Source organism: Mirounga leonina, unplaced genomic scaffold (assembly GCF_011800145.1).
Source record: "Mirounga leonina isolate KUSES-001 unplaced genomic scaffold, KU_Mleo_1.0 Mir_129, whole genome shotgun sequence".
Classification (NCBI taxonomy): Eukaryota; Metazoa; Chordata; class Mammalia; order Carnivora; family Phocidae; genus Mirounga; species Mirounga leonina.
In genome coordinates, this window is record NW_023270323.1 from 33,506,485 (window position 1) to 33,529,237 (window position 22,753).

Genomic DNA, 22,753 nt, shown 5'->3' on the forward strand with positions numbered 1-22,753 from the left:
GGAACCTTTAATACAAACCCTCACTCATCCATTAGGAGTTATGTGGCCTTAAGTAAATGAATTAAACCTTCTGTTCTTCAATTTGTTCATGGTAAATTTAGGATAAAAATATCTCTCATATGGTTATTTTGGAGTTTAAAGAGTTACTACACATAGAGAGTTTAAATAATGCATATGTAAAGCTTCGTGAGTACACAATAAATGTCAGTATAATTATTATTATTTTGTCAGATTTTGAAGGCAGCTAATATTTTTTTATTTCTAGAGATGCAGATATTTTTTCTTTAGAAATTTCAAAAATATAACTGATTTTAACATTACTAAGCTATGCCTAAAATGAATTGGAGACCAATTGAGAGCATGCTCTTACAGGTGTGAACTAAACAACATTAAGAAACAACATATTTTTCTGCAACTTTTTTTTGGATTTAGTAATGATTTGAATAATATAATGCTTTATTGTGTCATCTTTGAACAACTTTTTGAGAGATGTTTCTGAAAACTACAGGATGAACAAAAATAAATATTCCTATCATCAAAATAATGTTATGTTTCTAGTATTAAGTTTGCAAAAGTCATAGGATTTGTGAAATACCTCCCACTTCTTTTAATAATAAAAACTAATCCTGAGTGTTTCTTTTAAACATAGTATATTTGCTTTATCATTCATAAAATTATATATGCTTTAAAAATCAAGTTAATATTTGGGGTTACTTTGGAAATGTTAGTCTTCTTATTTATTTATTCATTTATTTTTTATTGTATGCAGTTATCTTAGCAGAGCCAATAGATAGGGTGGCTTGTTTCTGTGTTGCCACAATGGGAGCAGTCAAAATTGATTTTGTACTTTGTGTTGATATTGATTAGAAAAGAAATCTTGTAAATTTCCACAAAGTCTTTTAACCTACCAGAGTTATTTATGAAACCTAACTGATCCTTAGTATTTTTAAACTTATTTAAGTCTCTAGTCTTGCTCTTTTAATTTATGCAGGTGGCTAACTCAAGTCATAGCAACAGTAAGGTTCATATTAGTTTTATAACATTAGTTTTACAATTATGTATGTGTGTATACAGATAGACTGAGAGAAAGAGAGAAAAGGAATATATTTTTAGATGAATAAAAGTACACTGTTAATAATCAATAATGATAAGTGCTTATAATTATGATTTTCTATAGACTTACCATAGAGCACTCTTAAGCAGTATTAGAGTAAGATGATTAATGTACATGACTAGGTGATTTTCTTTTTAATGCAGGAATTGTTGAAATACCTTGGAAAAGTTTTGCTAGTTTTCTTGGATTATGAGAAATACCTATTTTATGTTTTCATAGTCATGTATGGTTTTTTCTCTCAATTTTCTCAGTCACAAATTTATTCCCTTTTGTATAAATATTTGAATGATATCTTCCCACCCCCCAGTTCTAAGAAGGCAGAAAAAAAGTGTCTGTTTCTGATCCACATTGAATCCCTGCAGTCAGCACCTGTCTGGTACATAATAACTGCTCAGTAATTGACTGAATGAATGAATGAGTTAGGCTGTGAAATTTCTTTTTTTTTTTTTTAAAGATTTTATTTATTTATTTGACAGAGAGAGACACAGCGAGAGAGGGAACACAAGCAGGGTGAGTGGGGGAAGGAGAAGCAGGCTTCCCGCTGAGCAGGGAGCCCGATGCAGGGCTGATCCCAGGACCCTGGGATCAAGACCTGTGCCGAAGGCAGACGCTTAACAACTGAGCCACCCAGGCGCCCCTAGGCTGTGAAATTTCTTATGGATGAAACTTGGGCACAAGCATTGCATTATCAGCACTCAAGCTCACTTTGATTAATTAAGAAGAATGTTGTAGGCACATATAATAGACATTTTATAAAAAATGATTCTGAAACAAAACTGGAGGGACGCCATGCAAATAACCACTGCAATTGCTTCTTATTTCACTAAGAATATCAATGATGATTCTGAAATAAATTTTTTTTTCTGAAAGGTATTTTTGTTGGTAAGTTTGTTTTACTTTGAAAAATTGTGTATTTTAAATTTTATAATACATCTATATAAATCATAATCTCCTGCCCAATGGCTCTTTTATATAAACCCTACAACCTAATCTCTAACACTGAATATCAATGTGAAGAGCTTAAATCTTTCTATGGAAGGGAATTACTTAAAGGGTAGGATCGGAGGCTTACATTACCATCTGATTGCCCCTAGGCTCTTGCCTCAAGATAGTGATTTCTGACAGAGACCTGAACTTTATAACCTTACAAGAAATGGAGAAACTGAGATCAACCAGGGTAAAGTAGATCTTCCACTACTAGGACACACTTGCTGAGAATCATCCAAGGTCCTGGCCTGCCAACTTTTAATATTGTATTAGGAACATTTACTTTTTTAACATATCAAACCAATTCTTCTTTTAGGTTCCGGTGACCTCTGGAGGGTTATCTCCAAATAGTAAGAAATCTGTACCTATTTTACACTTGAAGCATGTTAAATAATAAGTGGGAGTTTTCTTCTATTTCCACTGTTTTATCATAACGTTGTTCCAGTACTTTTCTCTCCTAAAACATGAAATAAAGTCAGTTGAATACTCCAATTCATAACGTGTCATATATATATATTTTTTTTTTACTCAATAACAAAGTGTCTTCCTTCTTTTCTCTTAAATTTTTAAGGAGGCAAAAACAAAACAATACATATCTGAAAGTAAGTAATAAGTGGACAAGTAGTCAAATAATGCTAGATATGTTGTCTTCATTTACTTTCACATGCATAATTATTTATTGGGTTTTTGAGTGCTGGGACCAGTGGTAGTGTTAGATAGGTAGGGGGTTGTACATAAAAAACATATTGTTACCAAACATTTACACTCAATTAGATGAAAAAAGCTATTTATTTAAATATCTATTATAGCAGTGTCCAAATGGTGTATGTCTTAAGAAGAATAAGAAATATTTAAGCACTACATACTAACTAATTAGGTATTGTTCTAAGTTCTTTGTGTGTACTGGTTTGTTAAGTCTAACATAAGCTCTATGTGATAAGTGGACATTATTCCCCCCCACTTTACAGATGAGAAAGCTGAAATGCAGGGAATGTAAACATTTTATTCAAGGCCACACTACTAAGTAAGGAGTCAGGATTGGACAAGAGAGATGGACTCCAGAATCTGGGTACTTAGTAACATTTGGATTGTTTTTAGCATGTTGATAGGATATAGTGAATATTTGATCTCTTGTATTTTGTGTCTTACACAGCCTCATAGCTATATGACATTTAAGACCATGATTGTATAGAACTATTTCCTCATCTGCAAAGGTAGTTCTCCTATATTCAGATGCAGAAAGTAAGAAAGAGTAGACGTGGTAGACATGGAGGAGGCAAGTGCTTTCTGGAAGATGACTGAGAGGTAATTTATGAATAAATATAAATTTAGATATTGAAGCCAAGATTTTGAATGAATAAATATTTCATAGGTTTTAAAATCTTCTTTTTAAGGAGATGTTTTTTAAGGTAATGGTTACAGTTAAAGGCCATGAGTTATCTGAATTCAAATTCTGGTTAGCTAATGGCCCTCCTATTAGCTATGTGGCCTTGGACAAGTTTGATTAACCTCTCTGACAGCAACAGTACATACTATTGTGAAGACTAAATAAAAATATTTGTAATGTGATTAGAGCATTTTCCAGCACCAGTAAAATAATAATAAACTCTTCTCAAATATAACACAAGACTGAATATAAAGGGAAAAAATGAAAACAGACTGAATAAAAAAACATATTCCAAACATGGCTACTTGTGTTTACACTAAATAGGGATCTGTAATCTTTTTTTTTTATTTTTTAAAGATTTTATGTATGTATGTATGTATGTATCTGAGAGAGAGAGAAACAGAGAGAGAGAGAGAGCGTGCAAATTGGGGGAGGGAAAAGGACAAGCAGACTCCACACGGAGCATGGAGCCCAATGTGGGGTTCCATCTTACCACCCTGAGATCCTGACCTGAGCCAAAATTAAGAGTCAGAGGTTTAACTAACTGAGCCACCCAGGCACCCCAACTATTTGTAATCTTCTACCTTAAAATTCTTACATCACAAATTGTTCACAGTTTTTTTGTTTTGTTTTTTACCAACTAAAGGAACCGGTAATTCCTATTTTATATAAATTGTACCAACAATGAGATAAAAAGAGAAAAATGCTTAATATTCTTATGAGACTAACATATTCATGATATAAATAATGTCATCATAGAGAAATATTATAGGTTGAATTTATGAACATAAATTTAAAATGTCCGAAGAAAATATTAATTGAATCTTAAAACTTATTAAAAATGAATTCTAATCAAGTGTTGCTTATCCTATAAATGTAAGAAGAGTTTTAAGCTACAATATACAGCAATGCAGTATATCATATTAATAAAACAACAAAGTCTTATAATTAAAGAGATTGAACTAATTCATAATGACTCAATTCAACCCTATTTATGGCTAAACAAACAAATAAACAAACAAAAAACAAACAAACAAAAAACCCTCTCAGGCAAAAAGAAATAAAAATATTTTCATGCCTGATGGAGAATCCTTATGTATATTGTCTTGAAGAACAAATATATGTTAGTGATGTTTACCATTGTGTCTACCTTTTAGTTCAGTATAAGAGGTTGTGACCAATGCTAAAAGAAAAACATCAGATATGTAAATATAAGAAAGGAAGGGGAAAATGTTATTATATGTTGATTATATAATCATTCCTTTAACACAATAGAATGAGGGAACAAAATCTTGTAACCAAGATCAGCAAGTCTGACTAAATTCTTACATGTTTTAGGAAAAAAAAAACTTTTTTCCTATATTTCATAGTTGTTTTATTTTTAGCTGGTCTAAGAATAAAATTGACATGAGACAGATTAACAGGAGAAAATCAGATTTAATTATGTATTAATAGGGAGATACCAAAAGAATTGTATCAGAGAACAGCTTTATATCTTTTTTAAAGTCTGTAATTATACTCATGTCTGCTGCATATTTTACTACAATTTTGATAACTCTGATATTAATTTATCTGTCAGATACACAAAATATTATTATTATTATTATTATTTTAAGATTTTATTTATTTGAGAGAGAGAGAATGAGAGACAGAGAGCACGAGAGGAAGAGGGCAGAGGGAGAAGCAGACTCCCTGCCGAGCAGGGAGCCCGATGCGGGACTCGATCCCGGGACTCCAGGATCATGACCCGAGCCGAAGGCAGTGGCTTAACCAACTGAGCCACCCAGGCGCCCCACAAAATATTATTTTTAAACTGAGTTTTTGACAATCCTACATAGTTTTTAAAAATTTTAATATGTTCCTACATTTATAAGAACTTTAATATATTGTTAAAAAGAAAACCACAGGCCCAAAATGGTGTCAGTTAGGCCAAGTCACTAAACCAAAGCTTAATACCTAATCTCACTGCAATTTCAACCCCCTCCAGAACTGTAAATTTTAACTGGTAAGCCAAGAATTTTCTGATTAGCGTCAAGGAGGTAATCTGTCACATAGGCCTGCTCTATCCCCAGGTCCCAAAGATGAGGAAATCTTCATGATAAGACTCCCTTTTCCCCCTAAGGGAAAGTGACCTTGCCTGGAGCAATTCTTTTCTTTTGTTGAATAAAACTTTCCTGCCCACCTTCCTTCTTATAAAAACCTTCTATCTTGTACAACTGGGAGATGCTCTCCACTTGTTAGATAGGATGCGGCCCAATTCATGAATCATTTAATAAAGCCAATTAGATCTTCAAATTACTCTGTTGAATTTTGTTTTTTAACAGTATGTAAAATTGCCTCATTCCATGGAAAATAACATCTTGTTTTTGTGTCTCATTTTCCACATTTGCTTTACATACTATCATTTATATACCTTTGTATTTATTTCTGCATGGCTAAATTTCTTCTTAGTCATTTTCCACATCAAGAAGCTCAGCTGTATGATTCTGGTCAACTATGAAGTTGAAGGAGAGCGGAATTTGCCACCTCAAAATACGCCTTTTTGGCATAAGGATTATTTTAAGTTGATTATTTTTAAGAAACAGCAACCACAGTAGACGCTCTGAAAACTGAGAAGTTACCCTTATTTACATTTATAGGGGAAAGCTTTATTTGTGAGAGTGTCTTCTTGGCTGTACCAGGAAGAGGGGAATGACTAAATCCCTAAACCTCATCAATGGAGAAGACAGAGATTTAAATCTGCATAAATAGCCCCACCTTGCTTTACCATGCTTTGCTTAGAAACCTCCCATAATTGGCTCCCCATGCCCCTGCCAACATCTTATTTTGTCTTTAACTGGAGATGTTATTTAAGGTGATGGTTTGGGACATTTGGGGGGAATTACTCTTTTCCTAGGTATCCTTCATGTATACAGAAAGTACACATATTATTAAACTTATGTTTTTCTACTATTACCTCTCTCTCTCTCTTTTATTACAGTTGTGTCTCAGCCAAGAATCTAGAAGGGTAGAAGGAAAATTAGATTTCCTCCCTGACAGTGTTTTGCTATACAGAATTTATCTGGAATCAGACTTGATTCCAGAAAACTTATATTGTTTAACTTTTGGATATCCTAATCTGAGTGCTTGTGTTGCCTTATTTATATTATATATGCTATTTATTGTGTACTTAATATCATTTTGTATAATTTTACCATTTTATATTATTATGAAATTTAAAGTGTCCCAGTTTAGAAGTTCTCACAAGTAAAAGATGTTGAATAATCTTTTGAAAAATAAATATTTCTAGGAAATTTATATAATTGAAATGAGTTTTTTATTTTTCCTAGGTACATTTATAATGAACTTTAATCAGAACATCTCTTTCTCGGTTATTTCTTGGTATTTTACCTCAGGTTCCTTTCACTCTGTTTTATGATTAAATATGTTTATCATATTTTTCTTGGAACAAGTTCATTTCTTCAAACCTTTCCTCGTAAAACAGACTTCCTATCCCTGATAAATCTCATAGCTCTCCTGTATACTCTCTTAGGAATTTGAATCATTGTTCTTCATTAGAATCTAAAACTGGATGTAATATTTCAAGCCTGATCTTATGAGGGCTTTGAGTAACGGAAATACTGTCTCCCCTGATTTATTTCTGACTCTTATACTTCTATAAAATAGGAACCTGCAAGGTGTTCACATTGCTGACTTGCATAGAGGACTCTTCATGTTCTCCCTTCCACCAGAATCATTTTCATCTTTTTAAAATGCAAATTGAGCATCCTAACAACATGTTAATGAGAAACCAAAGCAAGTGTTGGCAGTCCTCTTTCACAACACTGTAATGTAGGAAAATGGAGTTTCCTTTTAGCAAGCAACTCCCTTGATAAGTCTAAATCTCAACCTTCACTGAAGCTGATGTGGAAATCGATCAATTAAATGACATCTTTACTTCTTTAACAAATTTGTTATATTTATTTATTTATTTTTTAAAGATTATTTATTTATTTGAGAGAGCAAGAATGAGAGAGAGAGCACATGAGAGGGGGGAGGGTCAGAGGGAGAAGCAGACTCCCTGCCAAGCAGGGAGCCCAATGCAGGACTCGATCCAGGGACTCCAGGATCATAACCTGAGCCGAAGGCAGTCGCTTAACCAACTGAGCCACCCAGGCGCCCAACAAATTTGTTATATTTAAAAACAATGATTGGGAGTACTCATTTGCTTTTTTTTTTCTCTCTTGCTAAAATGTCAGATTGTAAAATCTAACAATAAGATATATTTTATTAGTTGATAATTTTCTATAACAAGAGTCTAACCTAGAAAACTTATTGTCGGTACTGCTTCTACTCACAAGTCCAAACTCTTTTTGATTATAATAATCATTTTCTATCTCACTAGAAACCCATTAATGTCTATAGACTCTCTTTTTTATGACTCTCTAGCAATTTCTCTAACAAAAGTAATGAAGTAACAATATGGAGTATCATTATCAGTTATTAGACACTTAACTGCTAAGTTGACAAATACCATTATATTTTTAAAATGAAAAGTCTGGAATACAATTTGTTGCAAAATTTGCTATTTTGTAACCAAACTAACATGAGTTCCCTCCTTGATGGATCACAGATAGGAACTACACCAGATAGAGTTGTCCCAACAAAAGAAACTTTATTTTCAGCAAATAAGAAGACCACAGGAATAACTTCCAAAGCTGGGACTCTCCAGGCAAGGGTGAATGAGTTTCTTCTATTCAGTGTTAGGATGAATATTTAGATAGGGGAGCCTTGCCATTGCATGTGGAGGAGGGCATAAGGTTGCACAAGCACCTTAAGGAAACATGCCCATGCAAATATTGTATGTTATGTAAATGAAGTTTGCACTCCTCTTTGGGCAGATATTGTAGTATAATAACAAGGTAAAGGCAACTGTCTTTACTCCATGGGTCACTCCATGGTCCATCTATGCAGGTGTGATTTGGGGGTTAAGCTCAAAACGGTCTGGGTGGTCTGGGTTGGCCAGAGCTCTTCCTCAGAGTAGTCACTATTGTGTGAGGATTCATTTTGATTTCCATCACAGGCCATTGGGTGTTTTGCCTGAGTTAAGAGATAAGTTGGAAAGAAGAGCTTAAGGAAAATGTGGGACAAAAGGCGGTGGGCACAAGCAGGTGGGAAGTAAAGGTCAGATCTTGGGGTCTAGCTGATGACAATTTCAAATGAATTTTTTTTTTTTTATTTACTGGGTAAAAACATGTTCAACAAATAAAAATTGTAATGTGGATTTTTCTATATTATATCATTATTATTTAGAATATTTGAAAATTTTATTTAAATTTATTGTGCTAGGAAATTTTGAGAACATTCAGATTCTGAGTGATAATTATTTTGACCAGTAATGTTCACCATAAAATAAGAGTGCTTTTGAAATATATAAATTCTACTATTAGGGTAAATAATAACAATGTTGAGTGGGTGATCATATTTTTGAATGATACTATCTGGAAGAGTATGAGGGCTGAGGAATACTAAATTCTTCATATGCTATTTATACTTATTTTTTGTTCACAATAGACAAATATAATTTGTAAATCCACAATTCATATATGCATTTTATTTTATCTCTATCTCATATCAAGAAAATAAAACAGTTTTAGGTTTAACATACAGAAAACACTTGATACAGGATTCCTGTGGAATTAGTAGTCATATTTAAGAGTCAAATCAATAAGGTCTTCTGGGGCAGAGGGCATTATTCTATTTAACAATACTGACCTGGATAAAATAAGGTAGAAAGAAACACACAGATTATCTAGCTCCACCACCTTATTTCACAGATAAGAAAGCTGTTAGCTGAGACTTACCGAGGTTTGTTTATCTGACAGAAGTTGTTTGGTTATTTATTGGCAGAATTACATCCCAAACCTAAGTTTTCTGAATTTCAATCCAGTATTCTGTCCACTAAGTCATGCTGGACTTCCATATAATAAAAAAAATATAATATTAATTTTTTAAAACCCTCTAATAAAACTTTTTAAAATATTTGGCTTGTTATGTTAAAATAATTACAATGATATTTTATTTACATAATATAGATTTGTAAATAACTTCATTTAATGAATAGTATCAGATATTTGTCATTTTCAAGTAAAGTTCCTCGTTAATTTTAAGTGAATATTTGAAATACCAACCAAAGGTAAAAGGAAAAAAAAAGTATGTTCTCTGATTTTTAAGAAACCAAATAAATTTTCTTCTTCTTTTTTTTTTTTTTTTGTGCACATGATATTCAGTAGGCACTGCAAAAGAGAAAGGACAATGAAGCCAGAGAGATAAGTGAGGTTTATGCCATAAGTGGTTTTGTGAATTATACTAGGGAGATTAAAATTTTCCTAAAAACTATGAGGTGCCATTTTATGCAGGGGCATAATAAAGGCCAGTTAAAGCAAGAAAATAGGTGGAATTAAGAACTAGAGAATTAACATGGAAGTTTATAAGAAGTCATGTGTGAATAACAAAGCAATAATGGAAACAGAAAGAAAAGAAAGGTTCAAGAGATATGAAACGAATAAATGCTAGATTTCAATGAGTAAAGGAGAAAATGAGAAGGAAAAATCATCAAGAACGAATTCCTGATGTCTGGCTTTAACTTGTGGATAGCAGTACATTCAGGAAGAGAGAAAATAAAGAAGGAGAATTAAGCATAATTGGAAGTAAAAATAAGTTTCATTTTAGACATTGAGTTTGAGGTACCTGTGAGTCATTCAAATGTTGATAACAAGTAAGTACAATTTACAAATATGGATCTAGAAAAATAAAGTTTTGGTAACCATTAGCATATAAGGGGTAGCAGGAATTTTAGATATAGATGAGACCTCTTAGGATTTAGATATAAATCAAGAATAACATAAAGCTAAGATAAGAATGAAACTCTGCTCTACATTTATTTTTAAGTGTCAGATGGATGAATGGTAACTTGAAAATGAAAGTAACTGAAATAGCAATAAGCAAGGAAGCAGTGATGTGGGCATATTCCAAACCCTAGGTGCAGCTCAAAGTTCCTCTTTACTGATATATTGCCATTAAAGTTGGGGCAAAAGGAAATGTTGTTTTTCTGCACAAGATATGGGCACAGTCTCTTCTTCAGGATTTGTTTCTTCGAGTTTTCTTTTTTTTTTAAGATTTTATTTATTTATTTATTTGAGACAGAGAATGAGAGACAGAGAGCATGAGAGGGAAGAGGGTCAGAGGGAGAAGCAGACCCCCCGCTGAGCAGGGAGCCCGATGCGGGACTCGATCCTGGGACTCCAGGATCATGACCTGAGCCGAAGGCAGTCGCTTAACCAACTGAGCCACCCAGGCGCCCTCTTTGAGTTTTCTTTTAATTTCCCAGGAATATGGTTTTAGAGCTAAACTGCTATCTATCAGCCAAAAAGGGTTGGAGTATATGATACCCACATGAGCTCTAGGCATTAAGGCAAACCAATCTCCACTCCCCACCCCACCTTTGTTCCCATAACTTCCAACACCATAGCTTTCTTGGAGTGATTTGTGAACCACTTGTACCTTAATTACTTAATCCAAATACTAATCTATGGAATCAGAATGAGGTGAGTGGGTGGTGTCCTGGTAAACTGCATTGACAACAAGTACCCTTTTTGATTGTTAGATTTCATAAAATTTAGAACAATTATTTTAAGTGTGAGTGTAAACATGGGCTTAAGAACACAGGGCCATGAAATCCATAGTCTAACTTTTCCCCATTCAATATGGTAGCTAGTAGCCACTACCTAAAGTAGCTATTGAATACTAAAATTATGTCTGATGTGATGAACAGAATTTGCAATTTTATATAATTATCATGAACTATTTTATCTTTTTTTTAATTGAAATATATTTGACATAGAATAGTGTATTAGTTTTGGTTGTACAATAGTGATTCAATATTTATATAAATTATAAAATGTTCACCAAATAATTAACTTAAAATTTTTCCTAACTTAAATTTAAATTTAAAAACTAATATAAAACTTTTAGGTATATTTTATAAAACTTAAATAAGGAGTTACCATTTATGATAAAGGTATAGTATCTGAATTGACATGCTATGTATGAGCACACACTGGATTTGAAATTCTGATATAAAAAATGTATATATATATAACAATAATATTTATATTGATTATATATCGAAATGATAATATTTTGACTATGTTAGGTAAAATAAAATATAAATACATAATACATGAATAATACTAAGTATATGATATATATTTACTATTATAATCAGATTAGATTGATTTATATAATATCTAATATGCTATATAAGCATATATAACAACATAAATATATAATATATAAATGAAATGTATTGTTAAAATTAATTTTTCCTCTTTTTATTATTTTTAAAATAACATATGTAGCTGGAATTTTATTTCTCCTGAACAGCACTTGTCTAAGCAAAGGTATATCACATGTTAGTTTTCCGTAGCTGCATAGCAAATTACCAGAAACTTAGTGCTTAAAACAAAGTAGGTTTATTTTCTCTCCATTTCCATGGGTCAGAGTGGAGGTGCAAATTAGCTGTGTCCTTTGCTCAGGGTCTCACAATCATGGTGATAATCCCATCTGGAGGCTCAACGGTAGAAGAATCCCTTCCCAAGCTCATTCCAGTTGTTATCAGAATGTATGTCCTTGTGGCAGAAAGACTGTAAGCTCTGATAGGTGGCCTACAGTTCTTTGTCATGGAGGGCTCTGCATAGGCTGTTCACAACCTGTCTGCTTGCTTCTTCAGAGGCAGCAGAGAGCAAGAGTAAATTTAATGAGACGGAGATTCATGTAACATCATCACAGGAATGACATCCTATCACTTTTGCCATAAAATGTGACCTAATCATAAGTGAGGAATCCACTGCTCTATTCTATGCGTTAAGAGGAAGTCACAGAACCCAGTTTGATTGCACTAGCATGAACATCAGAAGGCAGATGTCATTGAGGGTCATGTAGAGTTTGTCTGCCACATATCTGTGGTGTCACATGTCCAATTTATGTCCCTAGGAGAGCACATTGTCAGCCAGCACATGGAATTCTCTTGTCACTGAGTTTTCATTCTATTAATTATATTTAACATAAGCAATCTCATTGAAACAACTCTATACTACATAGAGTTATGAATGGAAATTAATTAATACTAAATATGCAGGAAAAAAAATGAAGTTATTTCCAGCTATTTCACTTGTTGGTTCACAACACTCTCAGGAGCTTCCTGGGTGTAATTTAAAACTGCCCCCGACATGGAGGGGAAGGAGGGACCAAAGAAAGAGGCAGACCATTCTAGGTTGGTAGGTGGCAGTTTTCATAAACAAATGAAACTTACATATGAGGCTTTCTTGGGCAGCAAGACAAATGGATCCCCGCTCCTGCCTGCCAAATCTTAAAATTTTATAAAGAGGTCTTAACTGGGTTATACTGTGCAGCTGTTCTCAATACCACATCACCATCTCAAAGCTATGTCCTTGGAGCAGGCTCTGGGAGCAGGAAAGGCAGGGGAACCACGGTCCAAGGACAGGGGAGGGAATGAGGAGCCTCTGAGTGCTGTGGTCCAGCTCACAGGTCAATCAGCGGTCACATCTTCTCAATTATATTTCCCAACACTTGTTCATAAAATGACATTCACTGCTGAAGACCATAAAGGTAAATATGAATATGTAAGTAAGAGGTTCTGAACTTAAAATCATATTGCTATTGACAAAAAACTAAAGGCCATGTCTCTTTGGCAAAACTAAGTCAACTCAAATAATGGATATATTTAAATTGTATTGCTACTCACTTTAACTCACTGTTTAGCTACTCTAAACTTAAACAGAACCATAGGAAAATTTCGTAGAAAAATTAATTTCCGTATTAAGTTAAACCATCTATGTCTTTAACCCCCTTTTGCTAATAGCTGTTTTGTGCTAATATAAATTTCCTAAGAGCAAAATTATATTATTCTAAAAGAACCATGCATAATAAATAAAATGATTTTACATGTAAATAGATCATATTTGTTTAGGAAAGATGAACAAATAATCTCACTACCTGAAATTATATTATGGTACAGTATAGTACACTGCATAATATAATTTTATTTTATGCTGTTATAAAACATTATATTATAAAGCAAGCATACCTCGGAGATATTGTGGGTTTGGTTCCAGACCCCTGCAATAAAGAATATCACAATAAAGTGAGTCAAATAATTTTTATTTGTTTCCTACTGCATACAAATTTATGTTTGCCCCATACTGTAGTCTATTAAGTGTGCAATAGCATTGTGTCTAAAAAAATGTACCTACCCTAATTTAAAAAAAATACGTATTGCTAAGAAGCGCTAACCATCATCTGAGCTTTTAAGGAGTCATAATCACTGATTACAGGTCACCGTAACAAATATAATAATAATAAAAAAGCTTGACATATTGCAAAAATTACCAAAATGCAACACGGAGACACAAAGTGAGTAAATGCTGTTAAAAAAAAATGGTGCCTTTTAGACTTGTTTCATGCAAGATTGCTACAAACCTTCAATTAGTAAAAAAAAAAAAAAAAAATGCAATACCCGCAAAACACAATAAAGTGAAGTGCAATAAAATGAGTTCTGCCTATACAGGTTTACTGTTGCCTTTATTTCTGTGTAACTAACCATCCCCAGAGTAAGTGGCATAAAGCAATTATTTATTACTTTTTATAATCTGGTTTGTCAGGAATTTGAGCAGGGATTAACTGGGTGGTTATGTTTTATAACTTATTAGTGGGGGCTCTTCAATAGCTGCATTCAGCTGGTGATTGAGCTGGGCTGGAACATCACAGAGAGTGTTACTTTTATGTCTGATGCTTTGGTCTTCCTCCGTATGGCCTCTCCTTGTGGCTAGCTGGGGCTTCCTCACAGTGTCACACTCTTAGGGCAGTTCAACTTCTTACATGACCACTGGATTCATGAGTGAAAATGGTAGTCTAAAGTTCTTAAGGCCTAGAGCTGAAATAGGCACAGTATCATTTCTGGTGCATTCTTTTGCTCAAAAGGAGTCAAGAATTAGCGCAATTCATGTGTTTCAGTCTTACTAGAAAATGAAACAATAAAATCCTGAATGATTTCATTTCTGCCTAACTACATCCTCTTCTGTCTTTTTTTTTCCCAGTAGACTCGGAATTGGTATCTTTTCTTTTTCTTTCTTTCTTTCTTTCTTCCTTTCTTTCTTCCTTCCTTCCTTCCTTCCTTCCTTCCTTCCTTTCTTTCTTTCTTTCTTTCTTCTTTCTCTTTCTTTCTTCTTTCTTTTTCTTTTTTTTTTTTTTTATAACTCTAGTAAGAATTACTATCAAACTCCACTCATTGGGCCAAAGACCCTTGTGGTGTTAGCAAAAGACTTGCCTGTCTTATGGTCCACCTAATTACACTTGTGAGTCATTGGCCAGCCAATGGCCTCAGCTCTAAGCTCTAACCATGTGCAGTAGAATTCCTACCTTTTTATTGCTTCTCCAAAATAAAGCTTTTGCTGTGTAGGACCTTCTTCTTGCTTCCTTTGCTTAGATTGCTCCTACATGACACAGCATAAAGGTTACTGTTTCTTAATATTTCAAAGCCCAGCATAAATGTCACATGTAAAATATCATCTTTAGCCACCTTATATTTATAGCTATTCTATTCAGTTCGTGATTATCTTTTATTCATAATTTCCTTCATTATTCATAATTATGCCCATATAAATACACAGAAATATATTTTTTAGTTATTTCTTCAATTGTCCTTGTTCATTATCTGTCTGCTCACTCAGAATATAAATTCCACAAGGGAGTAACAATTACTGTTCTATAAATTTTTGTTTACAACGTAAGTAGCATTGTTGTGGCACATGATATTTGCTACGTAAATATTTACTGCATGAAGAAATGACAAGAAAACATCCTAAGTTCATGTTAAATGAAAAAAAAAAGATAAAACTGAATGAGTGGAATGAACATTGCCTATGTGTATGTGTGCATGTGTGTGCGTGCGCATGTGTGTAGGGAAAGTCTGGAAGAAGAATCACCAGAGTATTACTCTCACTCTTACTCTTTGGATAATGGTATTATTTGGTGAATTTTTTTTATTTCTAGTTTTCCATTTGTTTAAAAAACTAAATATGGATACTTATATAAAATGTGTTATATAACAGCAATTTAAAAACAATTAGAATTTAATATTTTTGTCCTTAAATAATTATCTTATAATAAGATTAGAATTTTGGTCTCATATTGCTCATACTTTAGGTATTTTGTATGCCAAATGAGTCTGAATTCTAAATTCCCATGGCGTATTTTCACTTAAACCTTTTATTTTTCTAAAGCATACAAGTAACTCACTCTATGGTTTTATGTAAATTAAAGCTAATTAGGTTTGATCAATATATTAGTTTTCTTTGGGGATGCATTCAAGTAATTGTATAAACCATAGAGAAAATTAATACCCACATTGCCCTTGGCATAACACTTTCTCCTTTTGCTATTTAGTAGAAATGGATCACGTAAATGTTAAATTTGTGCTGTTCTGCTGACAGTAAAACTTAACGAAAGCCCCCATGCTATTAGGCTAAAGTTAAAAGAGTAGAGCTAAAGAAATTTCTCTATTGTAAGAGAAATGTGAGCTTTGCAGAAAGTAAATTGGCTAGGAGAAATTCAATGAGGTGCCATCTAAAGTGAGTAGATAAAGTAAAGAGAGTGCTTTGTAGAACCTGTGAGAAAGCAATTTAGATATTCCTGGTGATAGCTCAGATGCCTGGATGCCTAGAAGCAATCTAAATCTGCAACTACTTGGAGGATATTGAACAGGAACACTCTGTCTTGTATCATTTTTGTGTTTATCTTTGCCTGTTGATCCGCCATCACTGTTAACCATTCATTATTTATCATATCATTCCATTAAAAAGGGTAGTAGAACAAAGACTTAAAACTCCAAAGCCCAAAGTCGCTTTCACGCTCAAGAAGTTTATATACCCCAGTATTCATGGGCACTGCTTCATTTGCCATTCTGTTCTAAATGGGACTGAAAACAATTTAATGAAATTACTTTCAAGCCTTATTCATATATGTTTTGACATTATGTATGTCTTGACTGTCCAAAGAATTAAATTTCTACATTTAAGTAAGTTTTTGGTAAATTATATATTTTTTGGGTCCATACATGTGTGATCTACATGTACTTATGTACATTCTTATTATGTATGAACCCATAAATCCACCTCCTTATTATTTACTATATACTATCATGCTAAACCACTTATATGCATTATCTAATTAATCTCTATAAACACCTAAGAGTTGGAAACTATCAACATCCTTTTAAAAGTGAGGTAGTTAGCCTCAAACAACACTGAACTTGTCCAGACCTTGAATGAATAATGGACAAAGCTGGTATTTGAAACCAGTTTTCCTTAGGTTGAAAGCTAAATGAGTAAATAATTTAAATGTTAAAAATAAGATCATAAATGTATTAGAAGATAGATAAATGTTTCAAATTTGGGGGTTTAAAATGGCTTTCTAAAGCACGAAACATTGCAATAAAATGTAATGATGGATTTGACTGCAAAAATATTTTTAAATGATTGGCAAAAAAAGCAAAACAATAAAATCAGTGTCATATGAGGCAAATAGCAACATTTTTCAGGTATAGGAACCCAATTTTACCAGCTTAAAAAAACACTCAGTGGGAACAGGGATAGAGATATGTAAAAGACATTTGCAAGAAAGGAAATACAAAAGAAACATTGATCTATAAAAGCATGTTGAAATGCCTAGTAATTCAGTATGGAAGTTGCTTTAAACTTAAAAAAAATAATTTTTTTAACCTATGCAATGGACAAACATCTGTGAAAGAAAGATACAGAGAACAAAATATTTATTAAAAAAAAGTTTGTTTTCAAAAAATTGGAAAAGAAATTCAAGCTTTAAAAGCAGCACTTGTCATTGGGGCACCTGGGTGGCTTAGTCAGTTAAGTGTCTGACTCTTGATTTTGGCTCAGGTTATGATCTCAGGGTCTTGGGATCAAGCCCCTTGTCAGGCTCCATGCTCAGCGTGGAGTCTGCTTATCCCTCTCCTTCTGGTCCTCCTCCGTCTCTCTCTCTTTCTCTCTCTCTCCCTCATAAATAAATAAAATCTTTAAAAAAATTTTTAAAAATGAAAGTACTTGTCATCAAATTAAAAAGAAAATAGTTATCAAAAAAATTAAAGCACAGCAGAATTATCAAATATACTGAGTTTATAGTTAGCTTGTTTAAGATAAAAAAACAAAAAAACAAAAACAAAACACCAATTTTCTCACATTGTCATCATCAGATCCACAAAGGTGAAGTCTTTTTTTCAGATAAGAGCTGTGTGAAAATCAAGGATAGAGTTTTTTCATTAGAGAACTAGCAATTTATGGAAAATATCTGGGATTTTATAGAGTTTGGATCCTACAAATAAACAGAGTGACCCAATTATTTATAGTTTATCTCTCCATGCAAAGTGTTTTGTTTCATTTTGTTTTCTGGCTGTGGAACATAACATACATGCTTATTCATAATGGATTCAGGACTGTGTCTACATTGTTTCCATAATCTAAACACCTGAAATAGGCTGGTGTTGTAAGAAGTAAGAAAGTGGACAAAATCATTCACAGCCAGTTTAAGAGCAAATCAACACACTTTACCTAGATTAAAATATTCAAGTAGGAATGACTTTTAACCCAGGAATTTCCTTCCAGAAACATGCAATAAAGGTTTGAACAAATAAACCATAAATTATATATCAAGATGATCTTATGACATTATCTACAATATCCAAATATTAAATACAACTTCTTCATGTCATTCTCTTTTTAAATTTTTATTTATTTATTTTATTATTTTATTTTTTATTTTACAGAGGGATGGAGGGTGGGGAGGGGCAGAGAAAGAAGGAGAGAGAGAATCTTAAACAGTCTCCATGCCCAGAAGCTGGATCTCACAATCCTGAGATCATGACCTGAGCCGAAATCAAGAGTTAGACGTTTAATCAACTGACCCACCCAGGTGCCCCCTACACATCACTCTTAGAGAGAGGAGTTAAATAAACTTTGGCATTATTTTAAGAAGAATGAGTTTTACTGATTCAAAATTATAATTTCAATCTCCTTACTGTAAAAAAATACAAAGTCATCAAAACATGTTGATCATAGTTTTAAAAATATTTATACATCAATATAGATATGAAAGCCTATACAGCAAATGGTAATCATAATTAATACTGGATAATCTTTTTTTGACTATTTTATATTAAACATTTATTTCTTAATCATAAAGGAATAAAAAATTGATTCCAAAAATATTTTGTTAGAAGTGTGATGATAGACTGAAATAACACAAGATTAGACAATCTAATCTTGCTAAAATTTTATTCTCTAAGTTTAAATAATGAAATTTATAATTTCCAAGTATTCCTTATTTTATTCAAATCATTGTTCGAAAATTTCAGACTTGAAAGTATATCCTTTAAAAGTTAAATAATCTTTGCCAAAATTACTTCTTTTGAAAATAAAGTGTTAAAACTTCAATTTTTCTTATGCTCCATAAAATATGCTGTTTTGCTTCTTGTCAGCCTAATAATAAGAACAATAATAATAGTTTTTTAAGCATTAGTTTCTCTTTTTATGCTTACAGAGAAAACAGTGAATTGACATGCAAAAAAATTCAGGTTTTTAACAAACAATATCCTACATTTACCATCAGAAGTAGGAAAAGTGAAGCTAAAATGCCTAATAGGACTTGAGCAATATTTTATTATAGCAGAAACATCCTATATGACAGCATGAGGGCAGGTTCTTCTAATAGTCTTTCAAGAATAATCAATAATCATATGCTTTCACTCTGCTCTACTCTGCAAATTCCTTCCTCTCCAGCTGTCCAGATATTTTTTGTTGCTTATATTCACTTAACCTTCCTGGACAAATAAAGGCATTGTGCCATAATAGTAAAAACGAAACACATCTTTTTATAAAAATACTTTAAATTTCTTTGTCCTTTTATTTTCTGTATTATGTTCCTAAAATCATAGACACACCAAAAATAAACTAATTATATTCTTTCTGAACGTTGTTAGTGATGGGTAGCTAATATTAATGTTTTCTAATTGCTAGCTTTCCAAATCTGCTGCTTATTTTTCCAAAATAGTTAATGTTGATATAGTAGATCTAGCTGTCCAAACCAGAAAGACTGGAGTGCCCCAGGATATAAGTCTAACTCATCCTTCCAGTAGATCATCAAAACATTTCCCATTGGGTTTCCTTTTATTTCAACTATCATGTCATTAGTTGAGAACCTCTTCACTTCACACTGAAATTTTGTAATAACATCATAATCCATGTATATGTGTCTGTATATATATATATATATATATATATGTATATATATATATATATATACACATTTGTTTTTCAAGCATGTAAATCTGATCTCATCACTTCCCTATTTAAAAACCCCTTTATGCCCACTGGAAAGTGAAATACTCTTTTAAAAATTTTATTTATTTATTTATTTATTTATTTATTTATTTATTTATTTATTTATATTGAAGTATAGTTGGCACACAATGTTATATTAGTTTCAGGTGTACAACATGGTGATTCAATAAGTTTACATGTTATACTGTGCTCACCACAAGTGGAGCTACCATTTGTCACTGTGAGTAAGACACAGGCGGGGCTGGGTGGGGAGAGATGGATAGAGGGTATGTGATCAGGCTCACAGAAATCCCAAAACTGCTGAGGTGTGGGGAAGCCAGAGATAAGGGAACAAACTGGACCACCCTGCCCTAGGCATGGGGGGTGGGTGTCTTTTTTTATGATAATCACCTGTGACCAACAAGGAATAACCAGACCCTAAAATGGAAGTAAGCCACTGAAGGTGTTATCGCTAGTCCTTACTCGATGGTGATATCAACAGAAATGTTAAAAGAATTTAAGTTCCCTGGTTAGCTTTCTATAAAAGACCGACCCTAGGGCACCTGGGTGGCTCAGTTGGTTAAGCGACTGCCTTCGGATCAGGATCGAGTCCCGCATCGGGCTCCCTGCTCGGCAGGGAGCCTGCTTCTCCCTCTGACCCTCCCCCCTCTCATGTGCTCTCTGTCTCTCTCATTCTCTCTCTCAAATAAATAAATAAAATCTTAGAAAAAAAAAAAAGACCGACCCTAGAGCTTTTTCTATATCTTCACTTAATAAACTTCTATCACTTTACTCACTCTCTGTTGTCTACGAGAGATTCATTTTTCAACTCCATGAGACCAGAACCTAGCTCTCCCACATCAACTGTACTATGCTATTACAATACTGTTGACTATATTCCTTATTCTGTACCTTTTATTCCCTTGACTAATTCATTCCACAGTTAGAAGGCTGTATTCCTCAATTCCCTTCACCTATTTTTGCCATTTCTCCCACCCCATACCATCTGGCAACTATCAGTTTGTTCTTTGTATTTATGGGTCTGGTTCCGCATTTTGCTTGTGTATTTGTTTTGTTTTTTAGATTCCACATATAAGTAAGACCACATGTATTTGTCTTTTTCTGTCTGACTTTTTTCACTTAACATAATACCTTCTAGTTCCATCCATGTTGCTGTGAATGGAAAGATCTCAACCTTTTTTTATGGCTGAGTAAATTCCTGTGTGTGTGTGTGTGTGTACCACATCTTCTTTATTCACTCATCTATTGATGGACAATTGGGTTTCTATCATATCTCAGCTATTTTAAATAACGTTGCAATAAACAAGGGTGCATATATCTTTTCAAATTAGTATTTTTATTTTCTTTGGGTAAATACCTAGTAGTAGATGCACTTTTTTGTTCTAATTCAAATATCTTATTCCCTTCCCTCAAACTCTCTATCCAATAGATCATTATTTTACTGTTAATGGTATCTTTTAAATATTACTCCAGTTCCCCTCCTTTATCTATTCCCTTTACCATTATGTCAGATCAGTGTTCTAAAGGGGAGGAGAGAGTGGAGGAAGAAGGTGTTTGCCCCAGGGGACATTTGACAAAAAGACTAGAGATATTTTTGGTCATCAGAACAGTGGTGTGAATGATTGAATGACTCTAGAATCTAATCCGTAGTAGTCATGGATGCTGCTAAACATCCTACAAAGCACAGGACAGCCCCTACAGCAAAGAATTATCCAGCTCAAAATATCAGTAGCGCTGAGGTTGAGAAACTCTGCCTTAGATCAAACCATAATTAACTGTCACCTCGATAACTGCAACAACATGATAATTGATCTCTCTCCATCAATCTAGCTCCCATTCACATTTTCTAAATGGCAACCAAAATGGTCTCTCTACAACTTAAATATGAGCCTGTATTTTGTACTCAATATTTCAACTTATGTTCCTGATCATAAAGTCTAAAACATCTTACAAGATTCTTTATGATTTGTTTTCTGATTAGCTCTAGTTTCTTCTGTCATCCTTTTCCTTTCTCCTACAAGGCTTCAGTCCTAGTGAAGTACTTTCTATTCTTTGAACAGGCCACCTTCTCTCTTTTCATTGTCTGGCTTCCAGCATTTTAGCATGTTGTTCCTTTGGTCTGATACTATGACATTCAAGTGTCAAGCCTTGTTCCTTTAGGACAGGTGTCTGCCTCTAAGGGTAAATGGAATGTAGTAAAAAACATTGTATCACTGGAATTTCTAAGAGAATGATTTGAACTACTTTGAAACCTAAAACAGTCCATTTTCTACTTTAAGTGTTCAATAAATGTTCATTTTCATTGTTACTGCTGCTACTATTACTGCTTTATTTAACATGCTCTAAGAATTTTGAGGATGGGGCGCCTGGCTGGCTCAGTTGTTGATCATAGGACTCTTAATTTCCACTCAGGCTGTGATCTCAGCACAGAGTCTGCTTGTCCCTCTCCCTCTGCTCCTCCCCCGACTTGCTCTGTCTCTCTTTCAAATAATTAATTAATTAATTAAAATCTTAAAAAAATTTTTTGGGGGTGCCTGTGTGGCTTAGTCGTTAAGTGTCTGCCTTCGGCTCAGGTCATGATCCCAGGGTCCTGGGATTGAGCCCCCCATCAGGCTCCCTGCTCAGCGGGGAGCCTGCTTCTTCCTCTCCCACTCCCCCTGCTTGTGTTCCCTCTCTCGCTGTGTCTCTCTCTGTCAGATAAACAAATGAAATCTTTAACAAAAAAAAATTTTTGAGGACAAAGATTTCTCTCCTTTTGTTTTCACCTTGGAACCTGGTGTTATCCCATCAAGGCAG

At 33.6% G+C, this 22,753-nt stretch overlaps 1 non-coding gene across 1 annotated transcript; it reads right to left on the reverse strand.

Annotated features, from left to right (window-relative positions):
- Positions 1–14,801: 14,801 nt before the first annotated feature.
- LOC118010948 lies at positions 14,802–14,955 on the reverse strand. The gene has a single exon (XR_004679363.1). It is a non-coding gene; the product is annotated as a small nucleolar RNA SNORA62/SNORA6 family (small nucleolar RNA).
- Between the last annotated feature and the right edge of the window lie 7,798 nt (positions 14,956–22,753).